Raw genomic sequence first — 11,823 nt, 5'->3', positions numbered from 1 at the left:
AACAATTTTTTTGTTATTGAAAAGAAAACACATACATAAACAAATAAAGATGACATATTAAGCCAAGAAAATAAAAAAATTGAAATCATATAGAATCATAGCCCTACCTTGATATCATTGTACCAAGGCCTACCTTGTCTTCATTGTACCATGGGTAACAGAAAGTCCTTTTGTACAACAACCATGGTTCAACCAGAAAGGTACCTCATATTCAAGAAACTAGGAATAACGCAACTCCATACCGGAGTCTCATAATGTGAAATAGGCTTTTAAATATGCAACATTTGATTTGTTTATTTTAGCGATATACAGATTACTATACTTTTTCGGGAAAATAAAATTTCTTTAAATTTGAGTTCATTAGTCATTTGCTATTTGAATGAAGTTCGCTGGTCTATATAATTTTCAAATTATGGTAAATAAATAGAGGAAGACTTATTTGCTAAATCGAATATGGCAAACCATTTGGTGAAGAACTCGATCTTGTAAATTAAAAAAAATGTACGTATGACGTGGAGTACATTTTTAAAAATTACAATAAAATAATCTATTATTTTCGGCACGGGGCACGTAGGGGGCACAGATATATGTTCCAAATCTTATGAAGACGATTTTTTTTATCTTGTCTTAAATATAAACGTGTACGTTTATATTTATAACATATAAATACATATAAAATAGAGATTAAACGCTTCATCTTAAGGCGTCAGTGCTGTTAGTTCCTGTGTCTTTAAGTATCGAAATTTTGACAAATCTTCACATCTGCTATATGGATTCAGTATAAAACTACATCTTACGCTGATAATCATATGTTAAAAATGTTTAATTTTTATACATTCGACCAATGGTACAATACGGAGGTAGAACCGCTGCAAAACTACAGAAATACAGCCCTGAGGCTATGCCCGCTTCCTGTCAAATGTGTATGCAACAAGTTGTTTTCATTTTTCAATATTTTCCTCATTTTTAAAATCAGTTAAAGAGCGGGAACAATAAATGAAATGCCTGGATTTTCTTTCAAAAATATGATCTTTTTTTTATTGTACCATGATTTGATCATGGTTCGAGCGAATTGAGGTAGAAGGCTACAATTTTGCATACATGCATAGTTTACCAGTAGGCAGGTTAAGTTCGTAAATGGGCCATGTCGGTCCACGTCTTCGTATAGACCCCATGTAACGGTACCTTCCGATATTCGGTATTTTCATGATTTTAGCGACATTGTTTGCCGGAATTATTTCAAATGGGTACTACAACCTATGATAAACAATTTCGTATGCAGGTTTACGTCTTCGTATAACCCCCATGTAACGGTACCTCCCGATACTCGGTATTTTCATGATTTTGGCGACATTATTCACCGAAATTGTAACAAATTTCGTAATGGGCTCACGTTTTCGCATATCCTCCTGATATTTTAATGATTTTAACGACATTATTCACCGGAACTGTTTCAAATTTCGTATTTGAAGTTCGTAATCGGTACTACAGCCTATGACAAAAAAAAATTCTTAAGCAGGTATACGTCTTTGTATAGTCTCCATATAACGGTATTCATTTAAGTGGCAGTCTTTGGATTTTTTTAAGTTCCTTCTAAACGGTGGAGGGAGGCCGGTCGACCTTAGCTTCGTTTTTACTTGTTTCATGATAGTCCATTTGACATCTCATTGTCAAAATGATTTTGACTGAGATTTTATCTAAACACATAACAGTTGTCAGTTATATTTCAAAAATAAAAACTTTTCCTTTTTTTTATCGATCGGTCCCAACGCCACTCTCACCCGCCCCTGCCGACCGAGGGGGGCACCTCCCAATTACGTAGGGAGTGCGTACACCCCATAGTCCGAACTATGGAGGGTTAGTACGTTAGGGAAACCAGCTACAGTTATACATCAGCCGGTTGTTTAAATTCACAAATAAAGACAACACACAAGAAATAAAACAACATATAACAGATAAGAGTAGAGAATAGAGAATCTGGCAACTACTTGCTTTAATACTAAAGATGTAAAATAGTGTGTTTAATGACATGCAAAGGGTCTGTCAATGATATCTTATTATATAATTTGTTGTAGATATCACATAAAGACCTCATAGGATTATAAGATTCATAATTGGATTTAGCCAAGCAAAGTTTAAGTGGTATGTAATTTCGAGTATTACGATTCACCGCTTAAAAACTGTGAATCGATTTCGCCACGCAAAAGTTTTATAATAAATAAAGCTCTTAACATTAAACGTCTCTTTTCCAGTGTCGGAAGATCAATTAGTTTTAGGCGATTCTCATATGGTGGAAGTGTATCATTTATATCCCATCCTAATCCTCTGAGAGCAAATAAAAGAAATTGGGTTTGTAATGATTCCAATTTAGCAGAATATGTTTTGTAAAAAGGACTCCACAATACGCAACCGTATTCTAAAGTGGGCCGAACCAAACTAATAAATAAACGCTTAGTCACATAAGGATCGTCAAATTCTTTTGACCATCTTTTTATAAAACCCAGCAATGACTTGGCTTTATTTACACATGAATCAATATGCAAATTAAAACGCAATTTATTGTCTAAAATTACACCAAGATCAACGAATAAGTCTACATTGTCCAATTTGTAAGAACCAATGAGGTAATCACTTTTAAAAGGTTGTGTTCTAAACAAAGACAGTTTTTTACATTTCTTGAGATTTAGCGTCATACCATTAGCACTGCACCATTTAACAAGGCAGTAGATATCATGTTGCAAGTTAAGGGAACTAGTTTGACATCATCAGCAAACATTAGGATCTTAGAGTAACGTATAACCGTTGGAAGGTCATTTAGATACAATACAAAAAGTAGAGGACCTAAATGGCTACCCTGGGGGACACCAGAGTACACAGTTATATGTTTAGAAAGAACATTATTGAAAGAAACTCTCTGTGTACGCCCTTGCAAATAAGATGATATCCATGATAAAAATAATGTTGCGAAACCCATTTTGTCAAGTTTATGTAATAATAATGTGTGATCCACTTTGTCAAAAGCCTTACTGAAATCAGTATATATAATATCAGTTTGGCATTTTATTGAAAACCCCCTGTGTACATAACATATAAGTTCTAATAAATTAGTTACAGTTGACCTACCCTTTACAAATCCATGTTGGTAAGGCGATATTATAGACGAAACAAAGTGTGTTAGTCTACGCGAGACTAAAAACTCAAACAATTTCGGTATTGCACTTAATTTTGCAATACCCCTATAATTTTCGACGACACTTCTATTATCAGCTTTATGCAAAGGAATAATAAAACTAGATCGCCATACTTGAGGAAAATAACCAGATGTCAAAGAATAATTAAATATAGTGGTTAGAGGTAAATAAAGCTCATATGCGCATGACTTTAAAATGTAAGCAGGTACTCCATCAGGACCAGGGGAATTACTACTTTTTAACGATAGAAGAGCATTTAAAACTTCCTCCTCTGACAGAATAATTTGGGGAAATAATTTAATCTACTAATATTATAAGCATAGTTGTCATTATGATTGGATGAAGGCTTAGAATAAGTATTTTGAAAAAAGTCAGCAAACAAATTTGCTATTTCAAGGTGGTCCCCTGATTCCCTGCAACCAAGTTTCATGCTACTAGGAAATTCGCGGACTTTACGTTTTGAATTTACAAATTTATAAAAGCTTTTAGGACTCTTCTCTTAAATAAATCGAATAAGACTTTAAATTTTCAATGTTATATTTACTTCGAGCTTGTGAATATTTTGTATAATTTAAAGTGGTATTACATACTTTAAATTTTTTAAATAACCTACTTTTTATGTTGCGCAAGCGACTAAGATGTGGAGTAAACCAAAATGGTCCTGAGTCAGGATAGAACTTCAATAATGGAACTGATATAGTTAACGCATTTTTAAGTACGCTATAAAAATTTGAAATTCAATGTCACCTTCATGAGACCAACTTGAATTGGATAATATAGAACGAAGGAGATCAATATTAGTCTTAGAAAAAATTAATTTGTGAGGCTTAGTTTGTGGTTTTGCATAATTTGTTTGAATATTAAGTTCAAGGTCTATGACAAGTGTTGGGTGATATTTATCTTCCGGTTCTACAAAAGGTGAACATTTATTTAATGAAGTATTAACGGATGAAGAAAACACTAAGTCTAATATTTTACCTTTAAAATTATAAATATTATTGAGATGATATAGACCTTGGTCAAAAATATTTTTTACATAATGTGCCGTGTCATCATCAAGGGTCCACGATGTATTTGGTAAGTTAAAATCTCCAAGACAAATTAATTCAGAATGTTTTAAATAAATGTTTGAATCAGAATTTGGAGGAATATACGAACATGTTATATAATTAGTTTGGTTAATGTAAGATAATTTCACACATACAAATTCAACATCTTGACTATCAGTAAGCACAACACGCTCAGAGGAAATGGAATTGTGAACTGCTATGAGTACACCTCCACCAACTTTATTTAATCTATCATTTCTAAAAAGTTGGTATTGATCGGATAAGATTTCAGTATCACGGTTTAAGCCAAGTTTCTGTAAAAACGAGAATTTTAAGATCTGATTCAAAAAAGACTTTAAATATGTATTTTTAAGTTTAGTGTTTAGGCCTCTAACATTTTGATAAAGCAAAGATATAGATTTATTTATTTTTTGGGACATTCGAATCACAAGGTAGCGTTATTGGTTTTACAAAATTTCGCCTTTTTCTAAATTCAAATTCTTTTACCAATGTACCGTTTGGCCAAAAAGAATCTTTTAACATTAGATTATACAATTCAGAATGAACCGTTATTTTAAATGATGATAAATCACGTGGTATAGATGAGTTAAATTTCAAAATGTTATAATCATTATCAAGAACATTTTGAATTTTGGACTTGATATAATTACTAATGTTATCTACAGAAGTACTAGGATGTAGTCTAGAAACAAATATACTTTTTCTGGGAGCAACTACGATTAAAGTGTTATTACTAGTAGAAGGAACATTTTCTGGAGCACATATGATTATTGAAGGCGGAATCTGTGGATTATTAGGGGTAACTTCTGAAGATTGGACTTCAACCAGAGTCTTTGAATTTCAACCGGAGTCCTTGAATTTGAAAATATGAGAACGTGTTTTCTTTGCAAGAAAAGAGAAGCTGGCTCAATGTATATTTTTAATTGCTCCTAAATACGAAGAAGACCATAAATCCCAAGCATATGGCTCTTAAATTTTTTAGAAGAAAATTCCTGTGTGACGACCACTTTTCATCTTCGAACATTGTTTGTTGCCCTGTGCAACATCATGTGTTGCATCCCATCTTCAGATCAGGTTTTGTGTATACAGACATACTAGGATGTGCGAAGTTAGATAGGAGTGGGATGCTTTGTATTTGTGAGAGTTATGAGTATACAAAATTTTGATATGTTGTGGGAGAAATTTTGGATTTGGCGTTCAGCTGACCTCTTTGGCAAGTAAACACGATCATTTTGTTTGTTCACTGCTGCTGGACAACGAATGTTTTCTCATCGGAGAAAACCAAACTCGGCAGTTCACCACTTTCGGCCAAGCGAAGCAACCCTTTAGCTCTTTTGAGTCTATTTTCTTCCTGTTGCGGTGGAAGTTCTTTAACTTTTTGGAAATTCAATGGCTTTACCCCGAGCTTATTTTCTAATATTTGCCGAAGGAAATGTCGCGATATGTTCAGCTCACGAGCAATTATTCGGCCACTGCGAAGCGGGTTTCGATCAAGTCGCTTCTTTACTTTTTGAACCATTTCTGCTGATGTTGCCGTTTCCTTCCGTCCATTTCCTTGACGTCGGACTACGCTACCAGTATTACGATAACGAGCAGTGGTACGAGACACAAAAGATTTATTCACATTAAAATGCTGAAGTGCTCTAACGATAGCCCCTTTGTGGTTTTCCTGCCAAATATAAAGAAATCACACTATCACGCTTTAATTCCATCACGAATAACTTTTTTTCTGGAAAATTCTCACCAAAACGCTTGAAAAGAATATAATGAGCTGTTACTGGAACAATTTTAACAGCTGTCGGACGAGTGGCTTAGAAATTACAGCAGTCTGAAGTTGGTTGCAGTTTTTTCATCTCACCCTGTATATCAGAAAGACGAATGGATCACATGGTTAGATCGACTAAAATGAACTGAAACCATTATTTTTATGGGGCACATTTTGGGCGAATCAAGTTATAAAAACCTTCTGAAGTTGTAAGGCTAAAGGCATGGTACAATGAAATAAAGGTAACCTCATTTCAGCATTTCGATGCATAAAAAAAGTTCCCATATCTGATTTTGTGTGTATTTAATAGATTTATGAATATAGATTTTGACAATGAGATGTTGTCAAATGTATAAATTTGAAAACAAAATTGTTAACCTTTGATTACATGATTTTACCTTCTTCCCAGCTAGCATTTGGAAGATTGTTTTTGAAAAAATCACTTTGATGAGTCTTCTTCGAGTCCTCTTGGTGACCAAAAAATGATTAACTGACTTGTAAGATCGAAAAGCGACTCGAAAATGACTCTCTCTATTCAGTGTAAAGAGATCAATCTAAAATACAACAACAAAATGTAGGGGAATCGCAAATCAATCATTGAGATGTGCAAAATGTGACCATTTTTCCGTTATTTATTATCGTATTGCGATCATCTAGAGATTGAAAAATGATTAGTCTTAAAAAGATCTTGCAACTGTTTGAAAAGTGATCAAAATTACGTATTTTTTGATCACATTTCGCACAGGTAAGTGCATAAATGCTGCTTGTTTTGTTATGCAAGGGTAATTTTGTTTGTGACTATCAAAAAGTTGAATTATTGTTCATTTATAAAAAGTGCGTGGAGGCATCAACAGCAAAAGTGTATAGTATTGAAAAGTGAAAAAATATGAAAAAGTGTACGTTTATATAAGAAAATGTCAGAAGTTAAATTACAAAAATAGAAGAGGCTAAAATAAAAACGATGGCAAAGAAGAGTCAGAAAATTTAATTTTGCAAAAAAGAAGTAAAACTGAATATGAGAAAAATGAAGAAACTGTCCAGAAACGTGAATTGGTAAAGCAAAATGAGACAGAACTTGATTTGTAAGTACAGAATATTGGGTATTTGATTGATTAATTCACTACTTTATAAACTAATAATACTTATATATTTCTTTTGATTATCTATTTCCAGAAAGAGTTTATTGCAAAAACCGAAAGGTTTTTCAGATAAATTAGCCTGCCAATACAGCTGGAACGGGACAGGGTATATCTGAGTGCAAAAAAGTGTTATTTAGTTACAGTAATCAAAAGTAAGTTTGTCTTTTTAACACGTATATAAAGAATTAGTAAAATTGACTGACTTGTACATATTTTATTTCAGATATGTGTCATCTCAAATACTCAAGCAACGACAAGGATATGAACATAATCCTACAAAAACATTTTGTTCACGCTAGAGACCGCGTTATAAATAGAAAACGGCCCGATTGCAGTTCCTAATTTTTTATTTTTTTATTTCATTTTTTATTTTCATTCTCTTATTTAATTTTTTACTATATTTTTTACAATTGCATTTATTGATACTACAGTACAAATTATAATCATAAAAGCTGAATTATTTTTATTTTAAATACATTTTTATGTGAACATATATAATTAAATTCTTTTTTTTACGGTACATCCGAATATTTAGAAATCACGTACGTGATTCGTAAAATCGTAAACACTCATTTAAGACTCATAAATTTAAGACAAAGGGGACTCATAAATGTCTCCTAAATGAATATACATATGAGTAATATATGACACTTAAAAAACTAATAAATTACTCACTTAAGACTCATAAATGATCAAAAAATGACTTAAAAAAGACTCGAAAAAGATTCACAAATTAAGCGTTTTAGCGCAATAAATGATTAGAAAACGACTCGAAAGGGACTCTTAGAACGATCAGAAAATGGTCGAAAAAGACAATTAACTAATCTAGAGGAAGACTCATATGTGATTTATTTAGAAGAGTCGCGGGAGGTCACGTTTTTCTCCCGACAACTGAGTCTTTTATGATCAGAAAATGCGCTCATATTCCAGCTTTTTAATCGCGCAAACGGATCAAAAAAGACTCGAATATGATTAAAAATTTCAAAAAATGCTGACTAATTAGTTCTACCATGTACCAAGCCAAGATTAAACAAGTAAAAAAGCCGTAAATTTGGCCGGGCCGACATTTGAATATCCTACACCATTTGGAACGAATTTGGACATTTTCAAAAAATAAAGTCCTTAAAAAATTCTGTTAAAATTTTAAAAATACCGAATATAGCCGTTATATTGGGGTCTATACGACGTTTACCTACATATGCCTTGTTTGTCATAAGCCATTACCATATTCAAATTCGACACTTGAAATAAACGGTGAATAATGTAGCTAAAATCATCAAAATATCGTATGTAGGGAGGTACCGTTATATCGGAGCTATGCGATGACCTAGACTAGCATAGACAATTTTCTGTCCCAGGCTATAGCATCCATTACGAACGTCAAATACGACATCTCAAAAAATTTCGGTGGGTATTGAACCTACCGAATATAGGCAGGTACTGATATATGGGGCCTATACGAAGACCTGTACCTGCATAGACAATTTTCTGTCACAGACTGTAGTTTCCATTACGAACTCTAAATACGCAATTTGAAACAAATCCGTTAAATAATGACGCTAAAATCATCAAAATACGGAATTTTGGGAGGTATCGTTATATGGGGGCTATACGAAGACGTGGACCTGCACGGACAATTTTCTGTCTTAGGCTGTAGTATCCATTTCGAACTTCTAATACCAAGTTTGAAACAATTCCGTTGAATAATGTCGCTAAAATCATCAAAATACCGAATATCGGGAGGTACCGTTGCATGGGGGCTATACGAAGACGTGGACCTGCACAGATAACTCTCTGTCATAGGCTGTAGTATCCATTTCGAACTTCAAATACCAAAGTTGAAACAATTCCGGTGAATAATGTCGCTAAAATCATCATGTATATACCATTTACGTGTGTGCAAAATTTTAGCCTTCTATCTCAATTCGTTCGAAAGATAGCGTGATTACAACAGACAGACAGACACTCAGACAGACGGACATGGCTAAATCGATTTAGAATTTTACGCTGATCAAGAATATATATACTTTGTTGGGTCTGACATGAGTATTTCGAGGAGTTACAAACGGAATGACAAAGTTAATATACCCTCCATAGTATGGTGGAGGGTATAAAAACATTAAGTTCGGCCGGATCGGGCAATGTTCTCCCACCGGAAATACCAATTTTTAGACAAAACCGTGCAAAAATGTGGCATCAATACACCGGAGCTATCAAATACAACACTTTTTTCATAATAAACACCTGTTATGTTTTCTCGAATTTCAAGGGACAAAATATCTCGGCTGACATGTCTTATTGCAATGAACATCTTCTCCAGGTTCGTCTTTACTAATGTCATCTACATCGAAATCGTTCTGATTTGCTAGGTTGTGCAGGACGCAACATGTGCTTATAAAATGACATAGCTTTTTCATGCCTAAATGCATGCTTCCAAAATCTTTGATTTACCATACCGAAAGTGTGCTCTATTTTGACCCGCCTTAGCTCAGCTTTTTGTTGACAAGGCAGTCAGTTGGCTATTATTCCTATAGAGGATAACTGCTAGATGGATATGCTGGGCCACCAAAAATCAAGTAGTCTTAGAAAAGATATTACTGATTGAGGAAAAAATTAATATACAAAAGGTTACCTCCACATTTACTATCTAATTTTTTAGATAACGCCGAATTTTTGGTAAACCCAACTATCGAGTGCCGGATGCCCTGGTATCCGATAAACACATTAGTAAATTTTTGTTTTTCATTGCACACACCTTGGACTTTTAATGGGAAATGTCCATTTCGGTCGATATAATCATTTGGTCCATCCTTGGGTATTTGGGTATTGTAAAAAGCAATATAAATCAGACCAATCGTTACATAAATCTACTCTTTGTTTAGAATTAAAACGAGCTCTATTTTTCAATTACCAATAGCTCAGGAAAATCCACATTTAAGTTTAAAGTATTCACTCGAAATTTATCGTTCTTCTGCTTTAGGCCATATCGGAAAGATCTAGTATATAGTTACAGGCTTCATGGCTCGCAATCCCCAAAAATAGATATAAATGTTCATCGCATGAAAACGTTTTTCTGAGCGTAGATGTTTGTCCGCTTTCGCCAAACTTATCGTTCAGAATTTTAAATAGACATCGGGAAATACTATAGTGCTTTTTAAATACTTCGTCGGTGTAGCTGGATATTACATTCACACTATAATCGATTATCGAGTGACGTTTACCTGTAAAATAAGGACGATGGCACTCAGTTAATTAGTACTTCATAATACTTTTATACCCTCAGCCCTATGGCTAAAAGGGCATGTATTTAATTATTTAATAGGACCAAAACGTGCTTCATCGAAATAACGGTCCTGGTCTCTTTGGACCAAATCGGTTTCAGGACATTTGGAGTCCTTCCGTCTGGTTGCCTGGTGCACACGATGGCTCTCGAAGGGAGTATGCTATTTCGTTCAAACTTGTATATCGTAATATTATTATCAAACTTAAATCGAATTCGGAAATGGATGAAATCGGTCCACTCCTTTTGGTACGTCCCCCACAATTGGCCAAACTTTTCATTAACAATCTTCTTCTTCTATCTTCTATATATATAAAAATCAATTGTTGTTCGTTGGTAATGGAATCAGTTGAAAACCGCTGGGCCAATTTGCATAATTTTTTTTACAAACGTTCGTCATACACCGAGTTAGGTTTTTAAAGAAAAAAGTATTGACCATGCCTCCTTTTACGCCCACTATTTCGATTTATCTAAAATACTTATATTTCCCAAATAATGAAGATATTGGTTTAAAAATTATTGCACGAGATACTGTTGACCTTTCCTCCAACCCTAAGTATTTGTTTTTGGGGGCTGAGGAACTGACCACGCCTACTTTTTAATCTATCTATACATCTATATATATATATATAAAAGAAAGTTGTGTTAGTTACTACGCTTATAACTTAAGAACCGCTGAACTGATTTTAATGATTCATTCAAATTCTGAATTGTCTCCTATCCGAAAAGGATAATATCAAAAAAAAAAAAAAAAATCACGTAAAAATGTGATATATTAACATTTTCATTTTGACTTTTGAAATGTACAATAGTAATGTTTTATTTTGCATGATTTTTTTCCATTTTGACTTACTTTTTTCTAATGTACATTTGTAGTGTTTTTTATATTTTATTTTTGAATTCGAATATTAATACCAATTTATTTAATTGACTTGATTTCTTGAGAACTGAAATTGATGGCGGGTTACATGGAAGTGTAGTACGGAATTATGTGGTGACGGAACGGAATAGCTGATATCGAAATAATTTAACGCGGTCACACCAAAGTTAAAAGATAATTACTTTTTCAAAATCGCTAAAAAATCACGAAAAAGAGATCTCATTGCAAAAATTCTCAAATCGGGGAAAAAAAAAATCATTGAATTATACTATGATGAAAAATATGGTCTTTATGGTGTCTCCAATTTACAATTTAAATGACAAAAAAAAAAAAAAAACAAGTAAAAAAACATTAAGTTCGGCCGGGCCAAACTTTTAATATCCTCCACCTTAGGGTAAAGGAAACATTCATGGGAAAATGTGCCAAAAGTCATCAAAATACCGAATATCGGGAAATTCGGCTATATGGGGCTATACATACAACGTAGACCTATACATA

The 11,823-nt window shown here is 33.5% G+C and overlaps 1 long non-coding RNA gene across 1 annotated transcript; it reads left to right on the top strand.

Moving 5' to 3' along the window:
• Positions 1-6,738: 6,738 nt before the first annotated feature.
• Positions 6,739-7,513, top strand: LOC131802804 (uncharacterized). Its single transcript, XR_009342398.1, has 3 exons — positions 6,739-7,108; positions 7,200-7,317; positions 7,389-7,513. It is a non-coding gene; the product is annotated as an uncharacterized LOC131802804 (long non-coding RNA).
• The last annotated feature ends 4,310 nt before the right edge of the window (positions 7,514-11,823 follow it).

This window comes from Musca domestica, unplaced genomic scaffold, assembly GCF_030504385.1.
Source record: "Musca domestica strain aabys unplaced genomic scaffold, Musca_domestica.polishedcontigs.V.1.1 245, whole genome shotgun sequence".
In the NCBI taxonomy this organism is placed as follows: domain Eukaryota; kingdom Metazoa; phylum Arthropoda; class Insecta; order Diptera; family Muscidae; genus Musca; species Musca domestica.
This window is presented reverse-complemented; position numbering and strand designations above follow the sequence as displayed.